The following is a 25,658-nucleotide window of genomic DNA, read 5'->3' as shown; positions in this document are numbered from 1 at the left end:
CAGAATTTTGAACATCTTGCACTATTTTACATTGTCGAACGCTTTTTCCAGATCGACAAATCCTATGAACGTGTCTTGATTTTTCTTGAGTCTTGCTTCCATTATTGACCGCAACGTAGAATTGCCTCTCTCGTGCCTTTACTTTTCCTAAAGCCAAACTCATCGTCATCTAGCGCATCCTCAACTTTCTTTACCTTCTTTTGTATAATATTCTTGTAAGCAACTTGGATACATGAGCGGTTAAGCTACTTGTGCGATAATTCTCGAACTTGTCAGCTCTTGTCGTCTTCGGAATTTTGTGGATGATGGCCGGCTGTGGTGGCCGTGCGGTTCTAGGCGCTTCAGTTCGGAACCGCGCGACTGCTACTGTCGCAGGTTCGAATCCTGCCTCGCGCGTGGATGTGTGTGATGTCCTTTGGTTAGTTAGACTTAACTAGTTCTAAGTCCTAGGGGACTGATGGCCTCAGATGTTGAGTCCCATAGTGCTCAGAGCAAACTGAAATATTTTTTGTGGATGATGCTTTTCTGAAAGTCATTTGGTATGCCGCCAGAATCATACATTCTACACACCAACGTGAATAGTCGTTTTGTTGCCACTTCCCCTATGATTTTAGAAATTCTGATGGAATGTTATCTATCCCTTCTCCCTTACTTTCCTCGTTTGCTGTCGATTCTGATAAAAATCTGACCGAAAGAACAGATACCATCTTCATATAGTTAAGGCTATGTGGCCATTGACCTTCTTCTTCTGTGCTGGATTCACACGCATTGTCCGAACTCTTACGGGAGTCGGTAAGGTAGCCTGCCTTGATTAATGAGTGTACTGGTCAGGGGCACTACGAATCTAGTGTGTGGACATTAAGTTAGAAATGTCGGTCTCACGGGAGGCGTGCCAGAGATAAATCTCTGCAGTCGCACTCTCCTCTGTGTCCTCGGTGTCTCAGATGGATAGAGTGTCTGCCATGTAAGCAGGAGATCCGGCGTTCGAGTCTCGGTCGAAACACGCACGTTTTCAACTGTCCCCGTTGATGTATATCAACTCGTGTCGACAGCTTATGGTCTTCATTTATCATTTCACACCAAAATTGTTAGATATACATTGTTTTAAAATACGAGTGTAATTGTTGCGTCATAATATTCACCATTTAGGTTAATTATTGGGTAACATTATTAGTCTGCTTGAAATCACAAACTTAACAAAACAAAGTGGCTGTCAAAATGGCAAATTGAAACAAATACAAACAAATAAATGTCATATCCGTACACAATTTACGACTTAACAACAAAATTGACAATCGCAACAGCAAACTCACAGAGTGGCAAACTGAAACTAATGAGTTTAACTACCAAGTCCTGCATCTGCTCTGCTTCGACGCTACTGGAGCAATTGTTGAAATTGAGTGCCATCGTGTTGACAGTACATCTGAATGCAGTTGACAGCACTTTACGTAACACCGCTGATTTTATCGCCGCACAGGTTCCTCTGATGTTTCTCTGCAATTCCTGCAGTGCTTGGGGCCTGTCGCCGTGCACTACAGATTGGAAGTGGCCGCAGAGGTAAAAGTCAAGTGGTGTCAAATGCGGCGACCTGGGCGGCCATTCCACTGGACCTCTTTGACCTACCCAGGTAAAACTCCACTCAGAAATTCGCGAGTTGTTTACTCCATCTCGTTGAAAGAAAAACCTCCGCCGTTCTGCTATGGGTAGATTATCCAAATGGGGCAGGAGTGTCATCTCGAGATGATATCTCTGGTTATGATCCAATGGGCCTGCAGAATTGAAGGAATCTCTTAGAGACGTTATGCAACAAAATCCAGGTTGCTGCTACGGTAGTTCTGTGTTTTTACTGTGATGGGTCCATTTCAGCTTAATTACCATCTTCATACCAACTGCGAAAGTTACATAGTTTTTCTTATTTTATTATAATATGGTTTATCGTATTTTCAGATACAAATTTTGAACTTATGTCCACTGTGCCTAAAAAACGAACGTAGAAACCTATACCCTATTTAGGAATAATATCAAACAAATTAATAAAACTAACGAAGAACATAAGTATCCAATTTGCAAATAGAACCAACATCATATCCGCCGTAGACTTCACTCAGGAAAAGCAAAATTACAAATATACACAAACACAGGCATATACAAAATCGAATGTCAGGATTGCAATAAATTTTACATAAGACAGACAGGTCGCAACTTCAGTGTAAGAAGTCAAGGGCACACGAGAATCAGCGAAAATAATCCCTCTACATTCCTCAGCCACCTAATGAACGATAATCACAATGCAGAATGGGGTTAGCAATGAAGATATTACATAAAGATTTACAACGAAGGAACTTGAAGGGATAGAAACATAGATAAATATAATACAACGCGCTGATGACATTCTAAATGAACAAACAGGTTAAAACACAAACATTTCTTTTAAAATGTTGCTGAATTCCTAACCAACTGTGACGGTTAGACACAAGCAGCTACAGATATACATTAGTAGACTTGCAAGAGCGTATACAGTATTATTGGTGTCACCGAATCCAGCACTTTACGATCGAAATATGGCGGGGAGCACGAAGGACGTGCAAACAGCTGTTTATTTACTGATATAAGAGACATAATAAATGGGGATACGCTTATATAGCTACGTCATCTTTAGAGTTCTGACATAATGGTCTAAAGATGCTTCGTGTTTGGCTGTAACGTTTCGAACAGCGACGGAACATAGAAGGAACGTAACATATGTCAATGCAAATTTAACTACAAACATATTACGTATTTTTCCTTTTGGACTGTATCTATGTTGTTGTTGTTGTCTTCAGTCCTGAGACTGGTTTGATGCAGCTCTCCATGCTACTCTATCCTGTGCAAGCTGCTTCATCTCCCAGTACCTACTGCAACCTACATCCTTCTGAATCTGCTTAGTGTACTCATCTCTCGGTCTCCCTCTACGATTTTTACCCTCCACGCTGCCCTCCAATGCTAAATTTGTGATCCCTTGATGCCTCAAAACATGTCCTACCAACCGATCCCTTCTTCTAGTCAAGTTGTGCCACAAACTTCTCTTCTCCCCAATCCTATTCAATACCTCCTCATTAGTTACGTGATCTATCCACCTTATCTTCAGTATTCTTCTGTAGCACCACATTTCGAAAGCTTCTATTCTCTTCTTGTCCAAACTAGTTATCGTCCATGTTTCACTTCCATACATGGCTACACTCCAAACAAATACTTTCAGAAACGACTTCCTGATACATAAATCTATATTCGATGTTAACAAATTTCTCTTCTTCAGAAACGCTTTCCTTGCCATTGCCAGTCTACATTTTATATCCTCTCTACTTCGACCATCATCAGTTATTTTACTTCCTAAATAGCAAAACTCCTTTACTACTTTAAGTGTCTCATTTCCTAATCTAATTCCCTCAGCATCACCCTACTTAATTTGACTACATTCCATTATCCTCGTTTTGCTTTTGTTAATGTTCATCTTATATCCTCCTTTCAAGACACTGTCCATTCCGTTCAACTGCTCTTCCAAGTCCTTTGCCGTCTCTGACAGAATTACAATGTCATCGGCGAACCTCAAAGTTTTTACTTCGTCTCCATGAATTTTAATACCTACTCCAAATTTTTCTTTTGTTTCCTTTACTGCTTGCTCAATATACAGATTGAATAACATCGGGGAGAGGCTACAACCCTGTCTCACTCACTTCCCAACCACTGCTTCCCTTTCATGCCCCTCGACTCTTATTACTGCCATCTGGTTTCTGTACAAATTATAAATAGCCTTTCGCTCCCTGTATTTTACCCCTGCCACCTTTAGAATTTGAAAAAGAGTATTCCAGTCAACATTGTCAAAAGCTTTCTCTAAGTCTACAAATGCTAGAAACGTATGTTTGCCTTTTCTTAATCTTTCTTCTAAGATAAGTCGTAAGGTCAGTATTGCCTCACGTGTTCCAACATTTCGACGGAATCCAAACTGATCCTCCCCGAGGTCTGCATCTACCAGTTTTTCCATTCGTCTGTAAAGAATTCGCGTTAGTATTTTGCAGCCGTGGCTTATTAAACTGATAGTTCGGTAATTTTCACATCTGTCAGCACCTGCTTTCTTTGGGATTGGAATTATTATATTCTTCTTGAAGTCTGAGGGTATTTCGCCTGTCTCATACATCTTGCTCACCAGCTGGTAGAGTTTTGTCATGACTGGCTCTCCCAAGGCCGTCAGTAGTTCTAACGGAATGTTGTCTACTCCGGGGGCCTTGTTTCGACTCAGGTCTTTCAGTGCTCTGTCAAACTCTTCACGCAGTATCGTATCTCCCATTTCGTCTTCATCTACATCCTCTTCTATTTCCATAATATTGTCCTCAAGTAATCGCCCTTGTATAAGCCTTCTATATACTCCTTCCACCTTTCTGCCTTCCCTTCTTTGCTTAGAACTGGGCTGCCATCTGAGCTCTTGATATTCATACACGTGGTTCTCTTCTCTCCAAAGGTCTCTTTAATTTTCCTGTAGGCAGTATCTATCTTACCCCTAGTGAGATAAGCTTCTACATCCTTACATTTGTCCTCTAGCCATCCCTGTTTAGCCATTTTGCACTTCCTGTCGATCTCATTTTTGAGACGTTTGTATTCCTTTTTGCCTGCTTCATTTACTGCATTTTTATATTTTCTCCTTTCGTCAATTAAATTCAATATTTCTTCTGTTACCCAAGGATTTCTAGCAGCCCTCGTCTTTGTACCTACTTTATCCTCTGCTGCCTTCACTACTACATCCCTCAGAGCTACCCATTCTTCTTCTACTGTATTTCTTTCCCCTATTCCTGTCAATTGTTTCCTTATGCTCTCTCTGAAACTCTGTACAACCTCTGGTTCTTTCAGTTTATCCGGGTCCCATCTCCTTAATTTCTCACATTTTTGCACTTTCTTCAGTTTTAATCTACAGGTCATAACCAATAGATTGTGGTCAGAGTCCACATCTGCCCCTGGAAATGTCTTACAACTTAAAACCTGGTTCCTAAATCTCTGTCTTATGATTATATAATCTATCTGATACCTTTTAGTATCTCCAGGGTTCTTCCACGTATACAACCTTCTTTCATGATTCTTAAACCAAGTGTTACCTATGATTAAGTTGTGCTCTGTGCAAAATTCTACTAGGCGGCTTCCTCTTTCATTTCTTAGCCCCAATCCATATTCACCTACTATGTTTCCTTCTCTCCCTTTTCCTACACTCGAATTCCAGTCGCCCATTACTATTAAATTTTCGTCTCCCTTCACTATCTGAATAATTTCTTTTATTTCATCGTACATTTCTTCAATTTCTTCATCATCTGCAGAGCTAGTTGGCATATAAACTTGTACTACTGTAGTAGGTGTGGGCTTCGTATCTATCTTGTCCACAATAATGCGTTCACTATGCTGTTTGTAGTAGCTTACCCGCATTCCTATTTTCCTATTCATTATTAAACCTACTCCTGCATTACCCCTATTTGATTTTGTGTTTATAACCCTGTAGTCACCTGACCAGAAGTCTTGTTCCTCCTGCCACCGAACCTCACTAATTCCCACTATATCTAACTTTAACCTCTCCATTTCCCTTTTTAAATTTTCTAACCTACCTGCCCGATTAAGGGATCTGACATTCCACACTCCGATCCGTAGAATGCCAGTTTTCTTTCTCCTGATAACTGTATCTAAGCCTAAATAATTACATTGCACTTTGTCTTATCTCAAATACCAGCAGTGTTTAAATAGTATTATGTGTATTTTAAGGGGTTTAGTAAATCTAGTATTAACAGTCGCAGCTTAATGATTTGTTTTTAACCAGTTTTCATACGCTTCGGCGTTTTTTCGAGTAGTATGCACGTTATTAAAGTGCTCCTATTTGTAGTTGATAACAAGTGTCTTTATTCATTTGAGTGTTCTTTCGAAAACTACAGCGTTCTTTAAACGTGTCTATATGTAACTATGTTCTTCGCATAACACGGGTCTACAATGTACCCCGTATTAAACTCAACCATATCGATTACAAAGATCTTACACACACACACACACACACACACATCCCAAACTGATAACATCAACACACTATGGCAACTGTAACCACATACCATCTTCGGCAAATTGTCACAACTGCCAATCTATCAAATCTGACGAAAAAATGTCAGACCATAAAAAGTGTGAGATAAGACGATTAACAACCACGAAACAGCTTGAAGTTTATGAGTCCTAAATCTAGACCAAATTATAACAGAATACAGAGTGACAGTGACTACTGATGATATGTGGGTGTAAGTGCAGAATTTTTGTATCTGAAAATGTGATAAACAAAGTTACAATAAAATGAAAAAAATATTATGTAACTTTCACAAATGGTCTGAAGACGGCACTGTAGACGAAATCGATCCATCACAATGAAAACACTGAAGTACTATAGCAGCAATCTGGATTTCATTACATAATGGCTCTCTCTACATTTCAGCAGCGAGCTTGTCGTTAAGAAATACGGAACCGATGAGATCATCCCCTAGTCTGCCACATCACGTATTTAACCTTTGGTCAGTCCGATAATGAGCACTGACAGCAATGTATGGTTTCTCAGTTGCCCGATAAACGGTGTTATATCTACGCACTGTTCCGTTCAGGTGGCCTCGTCGCTGAAAAGAATACCAGCTTCAAGGTGTAGCTAGTGCGTTCGTCTTTCTGTAAATCACTCACAGAACTGCACCTATCTATGTGTGTCATCTCCGTGAAATTCTGGACAAAATACACACTATATGAACGGAAATGATTTCTGGATAATGTGGTAACACGAATGCCTCACTGAAGCCAGATTTTTGCCCCATTTTTCATTGACCATGCTGGACTGACTGTCAGCTTAGTTAGTACGCTAGGTGAGGTTGCATCATCTGTTTCTTTACGTGGCCACATAGACCGACGTTTGTCAGAGGTACTGCCTGTTACCTTGAACCGCTCCGCAAAAAGACCAGTGGTTGCGAGATGAGAGGGGTGGCTGATCTGTATGACGTCTGTAATATTACTGCGCAGTTTCTTGCCTGTAGTTTGGATAAGAACTGTTTTCATCCTTTCCTGAATTGTGTACCGAGACATTATTGTTGTTTACTGAAAAAAATTCAATATTATGGTCATGATTTAAGACGTAATTTCCAACAATTTTGTTGTTGTTTACTGGAAAAACAATGAAAAAATACAAATTCAACATTAAGGCCATAATCTAAAATGTACGTCTAACTATTTTGCTATCTATCGTATTTTTTATGTCTGCACAATCAACGGAGTTGTCCTATGTCCCACGACTTTTGAGTCACCCCGTAGGTCAGGAAAGTATTTTCACTCCCAACTTCGTACTGCCGGGTCAGAGCAGGGATGGCGGTTATCGCTGAAACAACCGGTTTTCAGTTATGTCGGTCTAGCCCTATCGCTAATACCGCTCAAAATAACCGGTTTCCGAAATAACCGATTTGCGGGTTTTTGTTCCTGTTATTTCCTGTAATAAACGTAGAAATCGAACAGAGACTAAAAAAATTTTGACTCTGTTTCAAGATTCCGCCCACGGTTCGCTGCTCTTCTCGAAGAGTGGTAAGCAGTTGAATATTACAAAAAATCACCAATATTCTCCTACTGTTTCTCATTTTTTGAAACTCTACTCAAAACTCATGTTGTAATCAGGTATCATATCAGTATCTTGGCAGTAGGAATAGTCAGCACTAAAGGCTGACAACAGAGGTTGACGCAATCTGCTTTCGTGTTAATTTGTCCGTTTTCAAGGGCTACAAGCAGATAAAAACATTTTGTAGACAAAGGCAACAGATCAGCTACCTTCTATTTTTATTGTGTACTATGAATGAATTGTTGTTCAGTTTTTAATTTATTACTGGTATCAATATTTCCTATCTACTTAATTATTTAATTGCAATAGCAGATAAATCTTCAACCTCTTAAAGCAAGTGAAGCATTGTACTTCATTGCTACGTCCATTCGTAAGACTACTTTTAGACTAATGTTGGTACCATTCTGCAATGCAATGGATATCCGGAGGCGAAAGCGATAAAGTACCGTATAGATAAGGTCGGGGCTAAGTCCTGCACAGTGCACGTAAACGCATACATTACGCCACGAGACGTGGAGACTGGAACGGTATTGTCTCAGCTATGCTTATCAGTTCCTACGCCATGTGTCTGTAGCTCGTTTCTGTCGGCATTGCTATTATAATAGCACTAATCACTTTTCCTATTTTCTACAACAGCACAATATTTCAAACCAATGAATATTTTACAAATAAAAATTACTCCTTTTTTAAAAAAATGGTTTATTTAAAAAAGAAAACTATTGCATTGCTGCTATGACTTATTGATATTACAGTTCTTTTCTCGGTTATTAGTAAAAAAAAAATAAAAAAAACACCTGTTATAACAAAGAACAAAGAAATAACGAAAAATGCCGGTTAATCGGAGCTAAAATACCGGTATTGGTTTTAATCGAGCGCTTTTTTTCCCATCCGTAGGTTAGAGTTCCTCTTTAGGTACCAATGTTCGAAGCTGAATAGGTGGATATCCAGGGCAGGTATTTCGCCATGACAGCCGTTCCAGAAAGGTCCTCAGAGCTCTACCAGGAAGTAGCATTCTGTAAATGAGCCATAAACAGGAGCACGGAATGGTCAATGAGAATGCCTACGTTCTGCTCCTGATGCTGATTGGCTGTAGGGCCTATATGTTAGATAATATTGTGGAGCGATGGGAAGCTCGCGAAGACGGGCGGCTGACCAGCATCCCGAATGAGGGCAGCAGTTGTGTGCCCTTTGGGAATTGTAGTGGGGGAAAGAGGTTCGTTGGTAGGTTGTTGTGGTGGGAGGAGACCAGACAGCGAGGTCATCGGTCTCATCGGATTAGGGACGGACGGGGAAGGAAGTCGGCTGTTCTCCTTTCAAAGGAACCATCCCGGCATTTGCCTGGAGCGATTTAGGGAAATCACAGAAAACCTAAATCAGGATGGCCGGACGCGGGATTGAACCGTCGTCCTTCCGAATGCGAGTGCGGTGTTCTAACCACTGCACCACCTCGCTCGGTTGTGTGCCCTTTGGGGGTCGGCCGCGGTGTCCAAGCGGTTCTAGGCGCTTCAGTCCGGAACCGCGCGACTGCTACGGTCGCAGGTTCGAATCCTGCCTCGGGCATGGGTGTGTGATGTCCTTAGGTTAGTTAGGTTTACGTAGTTCTAAGTTCTAGGGGACTGATGACCACAGATATTAAGTCCCATAGTGCTCAGAGCCATTTGAACCATTTTTGTGCCCTTTGGGGTGGAAGTGGTGTCTTTATTGTGTATGCCAGAAGTCGGGAGTAGGAGATACAACATGGTCAACCAAGTGACTTAGTGAAATGCGCGAGACTGAGAGAATATTAATTGCATTCCCTGGTGAGTGCGTGAAATTCTACATAGTATTTTGCTGGATTTCTCGGCAAGCGTGGCGGATTGGTGAGTGTGGATTTGATCGATAAAGATCAGATCAGCCTAACTGCTGAGCGCCGAGCTATCAGCTAACTAGAGGTAGTGTTAGAGAAAAGTGACAAACTTGCCTAAGGTTATTTCATACCAATAACCTTCATTTCTTTCCGACCAAGTCTGAAAGTGGTGTTTTGTGCGGTTTGTTTTCTCGTTGCCTTTTAACTGTGTCCCTGTTGGTGTGATTATCAGCGGCAACTGCAAATTACCAGTGGAAGGTGGTTTATGAAACTGTTCTCGGTGAACATATTGCAGTCCAGTGGTCGAAATTTAACCGACAGGAAGAAGATGCTGTGATATGCAAATGATTAGATTTTCAGAGCATTCACACAAGGTCGACGCCGGGGGCGACACCTACAAAGTGCTGTCATGAGGAAAGTTTCCAACCGATTTCTCATACACAAACAGCAGTTGACCGGCGTTGCCTGGTGAAACGTTGTAGTGATGCCTCGTGTAAGGAGGAGAAATGCGTACCATACCGTTTCCGACTTTGATAAAGGCCTATCGCGATTGCGGTTTATCGTATCGCGATATTGGTGCTGCGCTGGTCGAGATCCAATTACTGTTAGCAGAATATGGAATCGGTAGGCTCAAGAGGGTAATACGGAAAGCCGTGCTGGATCCCAACGGCCTCGTATCAATAGCAGTCGAGATGGCATACATCCGCATGGCTGTAACGGATCGTGCAGCCACGTCTCGATCCCTGAGTCAACAAATGGGGACGTTTGCAAGACAACAACCATCTGCACGAACAGTTCGGCGACGTTTGCAGCAGCATGGACTATCAGCTCGGAGACCACGGCTCCGGTTACCCTTGACGCTGAATCACAGACAGGAGCGCCTGCGATGTTGACCTCGACGACGAACCTGGGTGCACGAATGGCACAACGTCATTTTTTCGGATGAATCCACGTTCTGTTTACAGCATCATGATGGTCGCATCCGTGTTTGGCGACATCGCGGTGTACGCACATTGGAAGCGCGTATCCGTCTTCGCCATACTGCCGTATTACCCGGCGTGATGCTATGGGGTGCCATTGGTTACACGTCTCGGTCACCTCTTGTTCGCAATGACGGCACTTTGAACATTGGACGTTACATTTCAGATGTGTTACGGCCCGTGGCTATACCCTTCATTCGATCCCTGCGAAACCCTACATTACAGCAGGATAAAGCTCGACCGCATGTTGCAGGTCCTGTACGGGCCTTTCTGGGTACAGAAAATGTTCGACTGCTGCCCTGGCCAGCATATTTTCCATATCTTTCACCCATTGATAACGTTTGGTCAATGGTGGCCGAGCAACTTGCTCGTCACCATACGCCAGTCTCTACTCTTGAATTGTGGTATCGTGTTGAAGCTGCATGGGCAGCTGTACCTGTACAAGCCATCCAAGCTCTATTTGACTCAATGCCCTGGCGTATCAAGGCCGTTATTACGGCCAGATGTGGTTGTTCTGGGTACTGATGTCTCAGGATCTATGCATCCAAATTGCGTGAAAAGGTAATCACATATCAGTTCTAGTATAATATATTTGTCCAATGAATACCCGTTTATCATCTGCATTTCTTCTTGGTGTAGCAATTTTAATGGCCAATAGTGCACATTCATTACTGAATTTTTAGTTGTGAAGTCTCACTGGTTAAAACGAGGCTGGCGCACCTTGTTTATATTGATCTGGTAAGGTAGCAGTGCAGGCAATTATACGGGATTTCCAATAAATGTATCCAGGTAATCCCACGAAGTACTAAGTCACGCCATTTGTCTCGCGTGCTGCACATCGGCAAGCGTGACTCTATTCAGGCCGCGGCAGCGAGTGTACGTCGCGCAACCTAATGAGAGCTACGACGTGGACGGATGGAAAAGACTGTTACAAAATGAAACTACATGTTTCCAGAGATCTCTTCAGGTCTCAAATATCTACGATGTATACAGGGTGAATATTAATGAAACCGACAAACCGCAGGGACGGATTCCTGATTGCAAATGGAGGAAAAAAAGGCTCTATGAGCGGATGTCCGGATATGGATCGTGTGCGTGGAACGACAACAAATCATTCCGCAGCACAGGACAGAGCTGTGTCGCTTCCACGTCAAAGTGAACTCCATGGGGTGCATTGCACGTGTCCACACTTCACATCATGGACTGCCGCACTCTTTGCCGAGTTCTGCTCTCTCTCTGAATAGCGTGAAAAGAGTCGTGGACACGCTGTCGAAGGGTCCGCATATCAGGAAATGGTCCAGCATAAACAACGCTTCTCAGATGCCCCCAGAGGTAAAAATCCAAGGGTTTAAGTCCGGTGCTCTAGCAGACCGTGCTACAGGACCTCCGAGTCCTATCCAACATCCAGGAACGATGCTGTTGAGGTGTCGGCGAATTGTAAGGCGGAAGTGGGGTGGTGCTCCGTCATGCACAAAGCACATAAACTGTCGATATGCTAAAGGCACATTTTCAAACAGCCTAGGCAGAATATTCCGCACGAAGTCCAGGTACATTCCTCCGTTAAGGCGTTGTGGAATAGTAACTGGTCCAAGTATGTGGTCTCCAAGAATCCCTGCCCACACGTTGATGCTGAACGGAATCTGATGAGATGTCTCACAATGGGAGGCCGCGACGTTTGGAACGCGGATTAACTGCAAACTTCGTACACTCGTAGTACTCCATGAGGACAACAAAATGAGTAAGCAGTAGCGCGTAGTTCGCAAGCGTTATTGAGAAAATCGCAAGATAATTTCGGTCGTCAAATATACACCTGCGCGTGGCCGTTTTTTCCATGAAGCGGTGGCAGCCGAGTGGTTAGCGGCCAAGCACCGTTATCGCTGGATCGATTCCTTTCGTCAGTTTCTTTTTTTATTTTCAACACAGTCATTTTCTTTACTATTTATATTACAATTTATACAACGAGAAAAATACGTGTAATAGGATGAACTTTTATTACATTTACATTGTTACAAATTGTTATTATGACAAATAATATAATATTCTTAACTATCGGCTAATAAACGACCAAACGCATAAAGTGATACTGAAATTGTATGCTTGCCCCTGATTTGAGAAATCCCTTATACCTGGAAGGTGCCCGAAACTACCTGCAAATTTTGACCGGCACACACGGCTTTCGAAAGACGTACAATTAATCGTTGCTTTCGACATTACGAGTACAAGTTTCAGGATGGTATTTTTCGTCAAAACATAAAGCTATGAATATTATGGTGGTACCATATTTCTATGCACCAGGAATTGAATGGCGACGTCTTTGTACGTCGTGTACAGTTCTGCCACTGGGCACAAGAGAAATTACGGGACGATGACAGATTTTTTGCACGCGTTCTATTCAGCGACGAAGCGTCATTCACCAACAGCGGTAACGTAAACTGGCATAATATTCACTATTGGGCAACGGAAAATCCACGATGGCTGCGACAAGTGGAACATCAGCGACCTTGGCGGGTTAATGTATGGTGCGGTATTATGGGAGGAAGGATAATTGGCCCCATTTTATCGATGACATTCTAAATGGTGCACTGTATGCTGATTTCAAAAATGTTCAAATGTGTGTGAAATCTTATGTGACTTAACTGCTAAGGTCATCAGTCCCTAAGCTTACACACTGCTTAACCTACATTATCTTAAGGACAAACACACACAGACATGCCCGAGGGAGGACTCGAACCTCCGCCGGGACCAGCCGCACAGTCCATGACTATGCTGATTTCCTACGTAATGGTCTACCGATGTTACTACAAGATGTTTCACGGCATGACAGAATGGTAATGTACTTCCAACATGATGGATGTTCGGCACAACGCTCGCTGGCGGTTGAAGCGGTATTGAATAGCATATTTCATGACAGGTGGTTTGGTCGTCGAAGCACGTTCACCGGATCTGACGTCCCCGGATTTCTTTCTATGGGGAAAGTTGAAGGATTATTTGCCATCGTGATCCACCGACAACGCCTGACAACACGCGTCAGCGCATTGTCAATGCGTGTGCGAACATACGGAAGGCGAACTACTCGCTGTTGAGAGGAATGTCGTTACACGTATTGCCAAATGCGTTGAGGTTGACGGACATCATTGTGAGCATTTATTGCATTAATGTGGTATTTTCAGGTAATCACCCTGTAACAGCATGCGTTCTCAGAAATGATAAGTTCACAAAGATACATGTATCAGTTTGAAACAACTGAAATAAAATGTTCAAACGTACTACGTTCTGTATTTTAATTTAAAAACCTTATCTGTTACCAACTGTTCGTCTAAAATCATATGTTTGTGACTATTACAGCGCCATCTATCACAAAGCGAAAAAAGTGGTCCAACTAAAACATTCATATTTATTTACGTACTACGTGAATATATAATAAAAAGTGGGGGTTCCTATATATAAAAAAACAAAGTTGATATCCGTTTGACCTATGGCAGCGCCTTCTAGCGCGCCAACCATAGCGCCATCTGGTTTCCCCCATTCAAGCAAGCTAGACAAGTTTTGTTCTTTTTAGTTTTTTCGTTTGACGCTTATTTCGTGAGAATTTGGCTAGGTCACGATCAATGGACCACTCTGTATAGCTGTTGTTACTTGTGATATTTTAAGCTGCGAGAGCTATGCTTAAATTTTGACATGTAATAGTTCTGTAACCTTTGTATATGTATTGCCAAACGATAAGTAAATATATATTGAGAAGGAAATAGATTTATACATGTGCTTTATAAACCTGGAAAAGGCATTTGACAGTGTGACTTGGCATAAGCTTACAACTACAGTGAGTGAAAAGAGCCTTTATTGGAAAAGCAGAAGACTTACACAAGTCATTATATTTGAATCAAAATGCAGTGGTAAGAGCGAAATAGGGAAGTACCAGCTGAACTAAATTTAAAAAAAAAAAGAAAGTGAAAGACAAACCCGTTACCTGTCTCCTATCCTTTTCAATATGTATTTAGAGAATGCATCTGAGCACTGTGCACTAGATCGCAAGGGAGTAAGAAGAACTGGAGGGAGAAAATTATGATGGTTGGAGTTCGCAGACGATTACCAGCAACGAACGGAGCTAAAGGTAACAGTTATTAAATGAAAGTCGATACAAAGAAAACAAAGTTGTTGGCACTAGGAGAAAATAAAATAGTAAACATAATCATGACTAGAGAAACTTTACAAAGTGTGCAGAGCTCTAAATGCATAGGAAATGAAAATGTAAGCGTCAGGTATAAAAATAAAAAGTGGGACAGCAATGCCAAAAGTGGCATATTATACGAAAAGGGGTCTTCTTGGAGCAATACGGAAGAAGAGTTGAGGAAAAGATAGTCTACAGTATTCAGAATAGCGTATCCTCCTCTATGGTACTGAAACGTGGACAATAAAAAAGAAATGTGGAACAAAGATGCAGGGGTTTGAGATAAGGAAGTAGTGGAGGGTGGAAAAAAATAAGTTGGATGGATAGGATGAAAGAGGAGGAGGTATTGAGAACTGCGGGAGAGGACAGGCAATTACTGAATATTTTAAAAAGTGGACAGGACATATATAGTATTATGATGGACGGATGGATTTACGAAAACAGTCATAGAAGAATGTTAGGAGGGGAAGAGGAGACGAGAAGAAAGACGGTTCAGATAAACAGCAGCGTTAATGACGAAGCGAAGGGACCTTTTTTTTTTTCAATTACAACACAGTTGCATCGTTCAGAACGATCGGAATGGAGAAGATAAACTTATACGTTCCTAACTGAAAGTACAACTCCATGATATTAGCAACGCCACGCCGATGAGATAATGAAATGTGCGGAACAAAGGCCGTAAGCAGGATGCCATGACGATGCCGTTACTGGGGACAAGCAGCGATACAAGATAATAATAGGCCAAGGTTACGCCAACTTATCGGCGCATGTATGCGACACCTTAGTCAGCAGAGCTATGTCTGCCTCCTTAGCTCAGGGGCTAGAGCACTGGTCTTGTAAACCAGGGGTCGTGAGTTCGATTCTCACAGGGGGCAAACATTTTAAATGGAACGACGAATTCTCATTCGTTCTAAATTCAAAAAGGCCATCGTTATCTGCGCTCAACAAGATACGTTACAAATTAATTAAAGAAAGTAGAAGCTACTGTTGACTGAGTTAATACAAGTGAAATGTTCATATTGTTAATATATTTGTTGACCAAAGCTCCCTACGGAAGAGGGCTACTATGTTTACTCCATCTATGCCAAAGGTAGGTTTTAATATTGTGTGCAAATTGTAATGGTACTACATTACACTGAAACAACAGTAGGCTACGAACCCTAGACAACGAGAAGGGCCGTGCTCAAGTAAGGTTTTTAGACGTCCCCGTTTGGTGTATTTGGAAATAGCGTTAGTCGATAACGAGACACTACGGAACATAGGGTGAAGAGGGATTAACACTGAACGTCCCACTAACGTAGCTATAAAGACAACGTTGGGGAAGGACAACAGTCCCAGCTGTGGGGGAAACGAAAGGAAAAACTAAAATTTCGTAGTTCATGTTTCACTGGCAACAGCATAGTCGTGGAGTGGGGGTCGGTCGTTTGTACCGGTGTAAGGACTCCCTTGTTGTGGTTTTGTTGTCGTGTTGTTATTGTGACAGCAACCGTAATGGAATCACGCGTTCGTGAAGTGACCTACAGGTTTTGTTTCAGCTTTTGTGCTCCTCTACCCACGATTCTGGAATCTGACTCATGGTTGCTTCGCAATCATACAGGGCGTGAAAATGAATTCGGTGGACAGGCTTACGACTTTCGAAGCCATGCGTTCTACGTGTAACCGAATCATGACATTAACCAATGGATCAGTTGAATATCGTCTCAATGTTAATGAGCTGAGTATCATCAATAGTGCTTTAGCTGGGCTTGGCATTCTGACACGGTAAGTTCACAATCCCCGGTGAGATAGAGCTAAACTGTGTAAGAGACGTGGTAATTACTGTCGAAATTTCGAGTGGAAACATGCATTTCAGAGTTGATAACAGTGTTCGAGGTGTATGCATAGAACTTCGCACTCTTGTCCCTTCCTGCAATAAAGTAATGGGGTTCAAAGCTCTTGGTACTTATGAAACGCAACATCGAACATCTTATGTGTGTAATTCCGCTGGTCATCTCTACGATACAACTTCCTACTGGTGTTGCCGCTCAAAGAGACTCGTGCACTACCAGTCTTATGCAGCCGTGGTAGGAAATTAGAACTTCCGTACACCATCTGCTTTTTCCGATGGAATCACTGCTGCAGTCTCTGGCGAATAGATGTGTATCACAATGGATCGCGATAAGGCTAATATATCGCCTGGAAATGACAACAGCGCACTGTAGCTAGTGCATAGTACCCCTGTTTCTACCGAGGAGGCAAAGCGCTCTTCACCAGACCAAGTTTATCATCAGTGCGGATCAGCTGAACCGCAGCAAAATGTACAACTTTGCCGTTGCGGAGCCAGGAGCATTAACTGAACCGAGTTTGTAACCTCCCTCATTGTATAAGGCTATCTTTCCCGAAGAAGTGACACCGATAAGTAGGAGGAAACTGTACAACCGACCCTTCTGATGGAAAGTCTACTAAAAATAAAAGTAATTGAACCGAACAGGGCTGTAATTTGGAAAATGAAAGTTATTTTGTGCTTTCACTCACGAAAAACACTGGACAGAAAGGGGTACCACTGATCATAAATCCAAAAGTTACACTAATGAACCAAAAGGAAGTAATTAACGGTCGCCAGCCCACTAGGGCAATTTACATCCAAAATCCTGTATAAGATGATGGGAAAGAAAAACATGTATTATTAAACACTGCCGTGGCAACTAAAGGATGCCATGTTTTTTTTACAATAATTTTAAGGGAGTATGTAATGATAAAGAAAACTGAGAAGTCACTCTTACGTTATGTTGGGCATTAAATTTTGTAAAAGGCAATCGAGTAATGATTTGAAAATATGTAATTAAACTGTATGTTAGTACTGAATTTCGTTACGTGAACTATGACTTTCAGTGATTTCAGCATAACGTCATTAAAGAAATTTAGAAAAAAAGCAAGCACTTTTTACTTTACTGTTACTTATTTTGCAAACTCGATTACATTTATTGTCTGAACAACTGAGCCTTTTTTACCGATTTAAATAAAATTAAATACTAAAATACGTACCAAACCAAACAGCCATGTCCTCCAAGCTATATGTAAAATAAATAAAACTTCTGCACTCTTAATTTGTGCATTTCTTTAGATTTGGATTTTTTCCAGTGATTGATGCTCAAACTTGAAAAATGAAACTGCTTTACTTTAGTCATATGCTGAAGACTCTGTTGTACAACAGTTAATTGAAAGTAGACTGAGGCTAAAATTATTAAAAGAGAAATTATTTATTAATAAACTGGCTGTGTTGTTGTTGTGGTCTTCAGTCCTGAGACTGGTTTGATGCAGCTCTCCACGCTACTCTATCCTGTGCAAGTTTCTTCATCTCTCAGTGCTTACTGCAACCTACATCCTTCTGAATCTGCTTAGTGTAGTCATCTCTTGGTCTCCCTCTTCGATTTTTATCCTCCACGCTGCCCTCCAATACTAAATTGGTGATCCCTCGATGTCACGGAACATGTCCTACCAATCGATCCCTTCTTCTAGTCAAGTTGCGCCACAAGCTCCTCTTCTCCCCAATTCTATTCAATATCTTCTCATTAGTAATGTGATCTACCCATCTAATCTTCAGCATTCTTCTGTAGAAACACATTTCGAAAGCTTCTATTCTCTCTCGTCCACGTTACACTCCATACAAAATACTTTCAGAAACGACTACCTGACGTTTAAATCTATACTCGATGTTAACAAATTTTTCTTCTTCAGAAACGCTTTCCTTGCCATTGCCAGTCTACATTTTATATCCTCTCTACTTCGACCATCGTCAGTTATTTTGCTCCCCAAATAGCAAAACTCCTTTACTACTTTAAGTTTCTCACTTCCTAATCTAATTCCCTCAGCAGCACCCGACTTAATTCGACTACATTCCATTATCCTCGATTTGCTTCTGTTGATGTTCATCTTATACCCTCCTTTCAAGACACTGTCCATTCCGTTCAACTACTCTTCCAAGTCCTTTGCTGTCTCTGACATAATTACAATGTCATTGGCGAACCTCAAAATTTTTATTTCTTCTCCGTGGATTTTAATACCCACTCCGAACTTTTCTTTTGTTTCCTTTACTGCTTCTTCAATTACAGATTGAATAAGTAACAAAGTAGTAAAGATTGGCGGGCCATGGCCCATCTAACATAGGGCGGTGTGAGGTGGAAGTTACACCATTACGTTAAGTAACGGTTTAGACTTTGTACACGTGTACTGTTTGTTTTCCCTTTTTCCGTTTATAAATGTATAGCTATGGTGTTCTTTTAATCATTGACAAAGGTCTTCCTAGGCACTTGTGGGTTTTATTGTTCTGAAGGAGGTGTAGTTATCTACGCCGAAACCTAGGTTAACACTAGGTGTTTTCTTGCAATCGAGGCGGGTTTCTAGTTTTTTAATAAACACTCAGTTAGCATACTAGGGGAAAAAAAGGAACAAGGACCCTGCTTTGTAACAATGTGTGGGGGCAATGAGGACACAATCGCCCTGAGTTTAACTGATTATTATTTAAATAAATCTTATCACTCAAATCACATTCAGTTGTGCTGCTGCGTTAGCCGTTAATACTTTCTACAAATGAACATTCTTACTTCAGTGCTGTGCATCCTACGAAACTCGGAGCCGACGACGAAACTGTGTTGCTGGAACTGCTGCTGTTGTTGAAGACAGTAGCATATTGTGGAGCCACGGCTAATTACAGGAACGGGCCATTGTAATTAATACAGCCTCTTCCGCCCGTCCACTGTCCATGCTGCTGCTCTAGACATCTGGCAGAGCCTGTAAGTTTCACAGTAAAACACAGGTAAATATAATGAAACGTCGACTTCTACCCAAATGTGCACATACAGTGAAGCAATGTCCTTACTTATTAAAAGAAGGCATAAATATACAAATATTTAAAATACAATTTGAAAAAAGTTATATATCGGTAGCAGGTACTATGCATTTTCGGTGTTGCAAGTTCAGTAACAAACGATAAGGTCACGACAGAACCTGTTCGCAAACATCAAAACTAGTAAACGACCACATTTTGCTAATCAGAAAAAACTCCGCATTGTGAGCGGAGGTGCGGTCGAATCATCTCAGAAACTTAGACCAAAAGTTCATAAATTTGTAATGCTGCTGAATGAGAGCGCAGGTCATTTGCAGTCTTTAACAAAAAGCGCAAATGAAGAACTGATGGAAACGCACTCCATGGTGGCTTGGCGGTGGTACGGTGTTAACGGAATATGAAATACCGTAAAGGTGCGCATGCTTCCAGATTCCCTCTATATTATCAATGCAGACATTTCACTACTGCAAGAGGTGACAGATGAGATTAGTGTGTTGGGTTTATGTTCGATTAACAATTTAAATAAAGGGATCTCAGCTGGTGCTGGAACCTTATTGGGTGAAGGAATATACAGGGTGTTACAAAAAGGTACGGCCAAACTTTCAGGAAACGTTCCTCACACAAAAAGGAAGAAAATATGTGATGTGGACATGTGTCCGGAAACGCTTACTTTCCATGTCAAAAGCTCATTTTATTACTTCTCTTCAAATCACATTAATCATGGAATGGAAACACACAGCAACAGAACGTACCAGCGTGACTTCAATCACTTTGTTACAGGAAATGTTCAAAATGTCCTCCGTTAGCAAGGATCCATGCATCCACCCTCCGTCGCGTGGGATCCCTGATGTTGCGTAGACAAAAGCTTTCAAATGCCCCCATAAATGAAAGTCAAGAGGGTTGAGGTCAGGAGAGCGTGGAGGCCATGGAATTGGTCCGCCTCTTCCAATCCATCGGTCGCCGAATCTGTTGTTGAGAAGCGTACGAACACTTCGACTGAAATGTGCAGGAGCTCCATCGTGCATGAACCACATGTTGTGTCGTACTTGTAAAGGCACATGTTCTATCAGCACAGGTAGAGCGTAGGAGGAAGAACATGGGGCCCAATCAAGACATCATCAACAATGCCTGCCCAAACGTTCACATAAAATCTGTGTTGATGACGTGACTGGACAATTGCGTGCGGATTCTCGTCAGCCCACTCATGTTGATTGTGAAAATTTACAATTTCATCACGTTGGAATGAAGCCTCATCCGTAAAGAGAATATTTGCACTGAAATGAGGATTGACACATTGTTGGATGAACGATTCGCAGAAGTGTACCCGTGGAGGCCAATCAGCTGCTGATAGTGCCTGCACACGCTGTACATGGTACGGAAACAACTGGTTCTCCCGTAGCACTCTCCATACAGTGACGTGGTCAACGTTACCTTGTACAGCAGCAATTTCCCTGACGCTGACATTAGGGTTATCGTCAACTGCACGAAGAATTGCCTCGTCCATTGCAGGTGTCCTCGTCGTTCTAGGTCTTCCCCAGTCTCGAGTCATAGGGTGGAATGTTCCGTGCTCCCTAAGACGCCGATCAATTGCTTCGATCGTCTTCCTGTCGGGACACCTTCGTTCTGGAAATCTGGCTCGATACAAACGTACCGCTCCACGGCTATTGCCCCGTGCTAATCCATACATCAAATGGGCATCTGCCAACTCCGCATTTGTAAACATTGCACTGACTGCAAAACCACATTCGTGATGAACACTAACCTGTTGATGATACGTACTGAAGTGCTTGATGCTAGTACTGTAGAGCAATGAGTCGCATGTCAACACAAGCACCGAAGTCAACATTACCGTCCTTCAATTGGGCCAACTGGCGGTGAATCGAGGAAGTACAGTACATACTGACGAAACTAAAATGAGCTCTAACATGGAAATTAAGCGTTTCCGGGCACATTTCCACATAACATCTTTTCTTTATTTGTGTGTGAGGATTGTTTCCTGAAAGTTTGGCCGTACCTTTTTGTAACACCCTGTATTTTACCCAAGCGAATCCTCTTGTTAATGGCTGATGCGTATCTTAGAAAGTTAATGGCGTACTGGTAGTTAACGTGAACACCTCCTCTGACAGCAAGCTTTCGTTGTTCCTCTTAAATGCGATACCAATCGAGCGTGGTAATCCTGAAGGAAATCTAGTCATTGGATGAGACTTTAATTGTGACTCAAACGTAAAGGACCAGTCATCTGACATGACCATATGTCAATAATTACAAACAAAGCCTCAGAACTCATCGATACCTGCAAAAAGCTTTTCATACGCCTATGAGGACGGCCAGTCAACCATTTGCACAGACAGGATTTATGTTTCGGCCACCCTACAACTGCGCGTAATTAGCTACGACATAGCTCCATTTGACGTCTTTGATCACTGCATTTATCAGTGTTATGCCAATCTCCAATGTTATCGTGGTAGAGGATACTGGAAGTTCAATGTTAGTTTATTAGAAGACTCTGAATGGTGACGGAATTCACCAGGCCCGGGAGCAGATTCTGCGACGTAGAAGTCGCTGCGGCAGAGTCATCCAATGCTTGATACATCATGCCAAACGCAATCTAAGATCCTTTACTATCAGATACGCGCAGCCAAAAAAGGTACAAATAAGCGACGGAATACTACCATTACCTACACGACACGTCCTATACCAGAGCAACAATATCCGCGATGCTGATACGTATCACAATATCAAGAGGCGCGAGCTGAAAAATTAATCCAGTTCGACGAAAATAAATGAAGACCATTGCAGAAAATGAAAAACCTTCCTTTTCCACATGCTCAGGTGACAAAAGCGCCATAATTTTCTGATAGTTCACTTCATAGATGAAACGAAAAATAAAAGCACGGCACAATATCGGAAGTCCCCGATTACTATTGCAATCTACACAGTAAGAAGCAAGTAAATGGACCTCTTTGTGATACCGTCCTCGAGTAAGTAATCCGCTGTGTGTCTGAGGAAAAGACTGAAATTCTTGACGAGTCGTTCGCTGGCAAAGAATTTGAGATTGCATTAAACAGTGCAGTCAAACGGAAGTATCCCGAGCCTAACGACATCTGTGCTGAGTTCTACCAGCATTACTGGAACATCCTTGGACCCATCCTAGTAGAAACTGTCGAGCTATTGTAACACCCCACATAAATTAAGCGTGGTTTCAATTTGACAGTGCTCAAGAAAGGCAGCAGGAATAGAATTAATAAAATGCGTCCAATATAATTGTTGAACGGTGGGTTTAAGATCATGACGAGAGCGAAGATGTTACGAATGCAAAAGGTTCTAAAAGTGAGCCTTGGGGCTTATTACTATACTGCTGCGCCAGGGCGAAGAACAGTTAGTTCGGTCTGTCAACTCAGGCATTACACAGGTTCCGTTTAAAAGGTTCCGAGTCTGATTTTATTCTTGGTGTATAAACGACGTCAGTGCAGCAATTACGGTGGCAGATTGAGCTAGCAACTGTGAACATCAGATGTACTTTCGACCAGTCACACATGAGCGGACGATGTTAACCTTCAACCACTCTAGTGAAATGCTCATACGCTAATACTCTAGTGTGGTCTCAGAGTACCTCAGTAAGTTAAACGAAACTGTAATTTAAAGAAATTTTATTCTGAATTGCACTTTTATCACTGAATATTATAAAAAATTTTATGATTTGAGATATGATTACAAACCATTTTGGTACACTGAAAATCTGTGATCGGGGCAAACATGTCTTGAGCATTTTTCACACACTATTTTGGTTTTCTTGTTCGCATTTCTTGCACACATGTAGCATATTGCTTTTCTCATGGTTTCTGGCTCTGAAGATGTTGAGCCAAGGGGAGCACCACCAAGCTTAACAACATCTCTCAGTTCACGAGAAAGCGGCAGGACATGGGGTTTTACTAAACCCATTCCAAGCCTCTGCAGCAATTCTCTTCTTTTTAAATCATCAGTTTGGTGCACTGAAGCAAGACAACAGCATTGACTCCTACTATGTTTAAAATGGCATAAAATACACAAACTGGCCATCTGCGTGTTCGCCGTGATAACGAGTAGTCGGCACACATTTGCTCCTGTGCGACCACTCCTCCTTTTGTGGCATTGAAATCAATGATCAATTCAGGTTTTCTTTTTTGAGTACCTTGGTGCATAGATGAAAGCAACACAACAACTCGACCTTTCCGAAGAACATAAGAACAAATTGTCTTTCCTTCGTTATGCCCAAATAATGGAGATTCTACTGGGCGCTTTCTGTTAGGTTTGACGTCTTCTGGGATCTGCGGTTTATTTTGCTTTAGAATGCCTAAGACAGTGAGCTTTCTGGCTGCCAGTTGATCACAGAGTTCAAGAGACGTATACCAATTGTCTACTGTCACATTTCCATTGCTTCCCTCGATTGGTGTTATTAATTTCAAAACACCCTGTGTTGGAATTGATAATATACTTTTATTTGTCCCTTTGCCTGTGTAGACAAATGCATTGAATAAATAGAATGTTCGTGAATCACAAAGGCACATAACTTTGAGGCGGTATTTGGCTGGCCTCTTAGGCATACACATGTGAAATTTGCACCTACCACGAAAGGATACTAACATTTCATCGAGTGTCACGTTCGCTCCTGGAGTATAATGCTTTTGACATTTCTCTATAAAGAGTTCCCAGACATCTCTAGTAGCTGCGAGTCTGGCATCAGCCTTCCTAGCATCTCTTGTAGTAACATAATCGAAACGCAAACAAGACAAAACGAATAAAAATCTATGAACGCTCATAGTGACTCACAACCCATCACGACCAGTTCCATCATTAGCAAAAAGTCCAACAACACTTTCGCGATTAGACTTCATTACTCCAAATAAATAAAGCAGACCTAGAAATGCTACCAGGTCTATTATATCTAGCGGCTTTATGAATGCTGGTTGAGGAGCTATTTATTTGTTTGACATCTCGTGTATCTTCACGTTTGTATTGGTGAGTATTAGCTGTAATAAGTCGTCAGTAATGAACAATTCCCAAGCAGGTAATTCGTCAGTTGAATTAAGAAGTTTTTGCTTCACGTCCAGCGCCTGGAAGGCAGTGACCACGGGTACGAATTGCAGGAGGAGCTTCTTTTGACCACTTGTAGCACTGCATTTTTGCAAAACAAATATTTGTCAGCGGAAGGTCTTATACAGGCCTCTTCATCCGATTCTTCACAAGTACTTTCTGACGTAACTGCAGATGGGGAATCATGATCACTCACTATAAATTCATCCTCATCTGCTGCGCTCTCCTCATCAGATTGCAAAAACGCAGGATCATTCACTTTATTCTTTCCAACTCGTCATCTGTTAATGACTTCGATGATGCCATTCTGAAAAATAATGCATACGTACTCACATAACCTTAAAAATTGACGTTATCATTCAAATTTTACTCTTTTCGAAGTACTCTAAGACTTCAGTCGCGTAAAACAGTAGTTGAGATAATGGAAAACAACTTACGTTAATACTCTGGTGGGGTATTCTGAGACCTCTTTCTCTTTATCCCACAAAATATTATCGGAAACACCTAGGGTGACCAGATGCAATTGTTTAAAAAGGAGGACAAACAGCTTCAAAAAGGAGGACAAAGGAAGAAAAAAGAGGACACATCAAACGGGTCAACTGCAGATGAGGATTCCACCCGTCAGCTTTGGACAAGTCACGTGACTGCCGGGAGTTACCGGTAAAACTAGTAGTTAATTGTTACTGATGGTCAGGTGGTGGTTAAATGAGCAATATAAAAAAATTAAAAACATTGATTGTGGTGACAGTGTGGCGTCAATTGTTTTGTTATGTCAACAACACTGAATTGTTTACAAAGCGAAAAACGTAAGACCATTTACCTCCCTTCATTCGACGCACCGCTACCGACATCTACAATTCAAACAGCAGCTGACGACATGTAAACTGCACTTTAACCTTCCGAATACAAATAAATTGAATGACTATGAACAATGAAATAAAACCATGACAGTTAATATGTCGAGTTATTTCTTACCTTTATTGGCCACTGACACGTACGAACCAGCTCCACATATCTTACATTCCACTTCAAATTCATTTCTCCCTTTTTAAAGCCGGATATTTGCAGGAAAGGACACCGGAAAATGTACAGTTTCGTTTAGGCATGGCCAAATAATTTACGTAACTCACTCG

General features: G+C 41.7%; 1 non-coding gene across 1 annotated transcript; it reads left to right on the top strand.

The window, feature by feature from the left end:
- The first annotated feature begins 15,429 nt into the window (after positions 1 to 15,429).
- Positions 15,430 to 15,502, top strand: Trnat-ugu (transfer RNA threonine (anticodon UGU)). Its single transcript has one exon. It is a non-coding gene; the product is annotated as a tRNA-Thr (tRNA).
- Positions 15,503 to 25,658: the final 10,156 nt, after the last annotated feature.

The sequence above is a fragment of the Schistocerca gregaria genome, chromosome 2 (assembly GCF_023897955.1).
Source record: "Schistocerca gregaria isolate iqSchGreg1 chromosome 2, iqSchGreg1.2, whole genome shotgun sequence".
Classification (NCBI taxonomy): Eukaryota; Metazoa; Arthropoda; class Insecta; order Orthoptera; family Acrididae; genus Schistocerca; species Schistocerca gregaria.
The sequence above is the reverse complement of the archived record's forward strand: the minus strand, read 5'-3'. Positions and strand labels throughout refer to the sequence as shown.